Consider the following 3,912-nt stretch of genomic DNA (forward strand, 5'->3'; position numbering starts at 1 on the left):
AAGCTGCTTGAGTTCCCTGTGTCTTCTGGTTATCAGTCCTTTATCTGAGGCACAGTTAGCAAAAATTCTCTCCTGTTCTTAGGGTTGTCAATTCACATGAATTACAGTGTCCTTTGCTGTGCAGAAAGTCCTTAATCTGATTTAATACCACCTGTCTATTTGGGGGATTATTGTCTGTGCTTTGGGGGTCTTGCTTAGGAAGTCTTTGCCTACCCCAATGTCCCCCAGAGTTTCCCCAGTGTTTTCCACCAGTAGTTTTACAGTTTGCAGTCTTAGGTTTAGATCTTTGATTTACTTTGTGTTGATTTTTGTTAATGGTGACAGATAGGGGTTCTGAATCATCTTTCTGCAGGTGGATACCCAGTTTTTCCAACACCATTTCCTCAAAAGCTTTCCCTTTTCCCACTGTATTTACTGGTACCCTTTGTCAAAGAAGAGTTGTCTGTATGTTTGGGGTTTATTTCTGGAGTCTCTATTCTGTTCCATTGGTACTCATGTGTATTTTTGTGCCAATATCATGCTGTTTATCACAGCTTTAATATATTTTGGGGTTAGGAAATGAGATGCCATCTACTCCAGTCTTTTTGCGCGGGATGGCTTTTGCGAAATGGGGTCTTTTGTGGTTCCAGACAAATTCTATGATTGTCTTTTCTAGATCTGTGAAGAATGTCTCTTGTAATTTTACTAGGATTACATTAAACATGTAGATTGATTTGGGTAGGATTGCCATTTTTATATTGATCCTGCCAATCCAGGAATATGAGATGTCCTTTCACTTTTTAGTGTACTTTTCAATTTCCTTTCTAAGGTTTTCATAGTTTTCCTTGTAGAGGTCTTTGAGTTCCCTGGTTAATTTTATTCCTAAGTATTTATAATTCTTTTGGCTATGGTAAATGGAACTACATTCTTCAGTTCTGTCTCTGTCTTCTTGTTATTTGTATATAAAAATGTATAGATTTTTGTAAGTTAATTTTGTATCTTGCCACTTTTCTCTATTCATTTATTACTTTGAAAAGTTTTTTAATGGATACTATTGGGTCTTCTATGTATACAGTCATGTCATCTGCAAATAGAGATAATTTCAGCTCTTCTTTCTCTATTGGAATGCCTTTTATTTCCTTCTCTTGTGTGACTGCATTGGCAAGAACTTCCAGTACTATATTGAATAGGAGTGGAGAAAGTTAGCTGTAGGTTTTACATAAATGGCTTTTATTATGCTGAGAAATGGTCCTTCTATGCTAATTTTACTGAATCTTGATCATAAAGGCATGGGGTATTTTGTTGAATGTTTTTTCCACATCAATTGAAATGATCACATGTTTTTTATCTTCCTTTCTGTTAATATGGCATATTACATTTATGGTATTGCATAAGTTGCACCACTCTTGCATCACTGGCATAAAATCTACCTGATCATGATGAATAAACTTTTTTATATGCTCTTGAATATGGTTAACAAGTATCTTGTTGAGAAGTTTTATATCTACATTCATCAGGGTTAGAGGTCTGTAGTTTTCCTCTTTTGTTGTATCCATACCTGGTCTGTAGTTTTCCTCTTTTGTTGTATCCATATCTGTTTTGGTAATGAGGGTAATGGAGGCTTCATAGAATGAATTTGGAAGGGTTCCTTCCTTTTGGATCTCTAGAAACAGTGAGTAGAATGGGGGTTACCTCTTCTTTAAACGTTTTGTAAAATTTGGTGGTGAAGCCATCTGGGCCTGGGCTTTATTTGTTGGGAGGTTATTTATTACTGATTCAATTTCACTGCTTGTTATGGGTCTATTCAGGCTTTCTTTGTTCTCCTGAATCAATCTTGGTAGATTATATGTGTCTAGGAATCTCATCCAGGTTTTCTTTTTGTTGGCATAGAGTCGCTCATAGTATCAACTAATGACGTTTTGTATTTCTGTTATATCTGTTGTAATGTCTGATTTGTTGTGGATTCAACCTATCTGTTTCCTTTCTCTTCTTCTTAATATGTCTGGCTAATGGTATGTCATTGTTGTTTATCTTTTCAAAGAACCAGTTTTTACTTTTGTTTATTTCCTGTATAGTTCGTTTATTTTCTATTTCATGGATTTATCCTCGAATCTTTATTATTTCTTTTCTGCTGGCATTTTACGGATTTTTTTGTTGTTGTTCTTTTTCCAATTCCTCGAGGCATGACGTTAGGTTGTCCTTTTGCCACCTTTCCATCTTTTTCTTGTGCGCACTAATTGCTATGAATTTCCCTCTTACAACTGCTTTTGCAGTATCCCATAGATTATGGAAACTTGTGTACTCGTTATCATTAGTTTCCATGAATCTTTTGATTTCCATCTTAATCTCTGTGGTAGTCATAGAGTTATTCAGAAGTAGTTTGTTTAGTTTCAATGTATTTGTATATTTTTAGTGGCTTTTCCTGAGACTAGCATCAAGTTTAATTCCATCATGATTGGAGAAGATGCTGAATATTGTTTCTATGCCTTTGAATCTGTAAAGGCTTACTTTGTGCTGTATTATGTGATCAATCTTTGAGAAGGTACCATGTGGAGCTGAGAAAAATGCATATTTTGTGTTTTTTTTGGGTGGAAAGTTCTATAGTTGTCTATCAAGACCATCTGATTTATGGTATCATTTAGATCCTGAATCTTTTTGCTTATTTTTTGTCTAAAGGAGATAATGGGGTTTGAGATCTCCAATGAATATAGTGTTACAGTCTATCTCTCCTTTTAGATCTAGCAGCCTTTCCTTTCCATATTTGGGTGCCCCTGAGTTTGGTGCATAGATATTGATAACTGTTATATCTTCTTGGTGAATTAGCTCTTTTATTACTATGTAATGCCCTTCTTTGTCTTGTCTTATGGTTTTTGTCTTGAAGCCTATTTTGTCCAAAATCAGTATAGTGACTCCTGCTTTTTTGGGTTTCCATTTGCATGGAATACCTTTTTCCAGCCCTTCATTTTCAGTCTATGTATGTCTTTATCCATGAAATGGGTTTCAGATAGGCAGCAGATGGAGAGTTTTTGATTTTTAATCCATTCAGCAAGTCTGTATCTCTTGATCAGTGAATTTAATTCACTGACATTCAATGTTACCATTGATATCTCCAGACTGGTCCATACCATTAATTTGGCCATATTCCTGGTTGTTTTTTGTTCTTTATTGCTGTCTGTCTCACTTTTTTCAGATATTATATCTTTCCTGTCATGACTATCAATTTAAATCTTTTCATACATTGCAGTTCTGTATTAAAATTCTACATCCTTGCAGTTTATATGCACCTTATCCTCAGTTTTTTTATTATTACCATCATAATCTTGTTTATATTACATTGGATTGCATTTCACTTTATAGTGTATTACATTGCTTTTTCAAAAGGGAATGCCATGCATGCCAGTCAATATAGAGACATTAATCTCCCCGCTTCAACTTGAAGAGCTGGTCTGGAGTTGGTAAATTCTATCAGGTTTATTTATCTGAGAACATTTTTTTATTTTCTTTTCCCATTCGAAGGATGATCTTGCCGGCTATAGTATTCTTGGTTGAAATTGTTTTTCATTGAACACTTTGGATATATTTCCTCATTCTTTCCTTACTTGCATTGTTTCCAATGAGAGATCTGGTGTTAGCCTGATGGGATAGCCTTTATAAGTGATTTGATGTTTCTCTCTCGCAAACCTCAGTATCTTGTCTTTGTTGTTTTGGTCAATCTAGGTATAATGTGGCATGGAGAGGATCTTCTAGGATTGTTTCCACTTGGGTTCTTTGTATTTTTTTTTGGTCTAGATGTTTGAGTGCCTCTCTAGACTTGGAAAGTTTTCTTCTAGGATTTTTTTAGAGGCTTTTGCTATAGGGCGCGTGCGCTCGCCAGACAGACAGAGAGAGACAGAGAGACAGAAAGCGAGAAATCACCCCCCAGGGAGGACGGCC

The sequence above is a fragment of the Tupaia chinensis genome, unplaced genomic scaffold (assembly GCF_000334495.1).
Source record: "Tupaia chinensis unplaced genomic scaffold, TupChi_1.0 Scaffold000067_1, whole genome shotgun sequence".
In the NCBI taxonomy this organism is placed as follows: domain Eukaryota; kingdom Metazoa; phylum Chordata; class Mammalia; order Scandentia; family Tupaiidae; genus Tupaia; species Tupaia belangeri.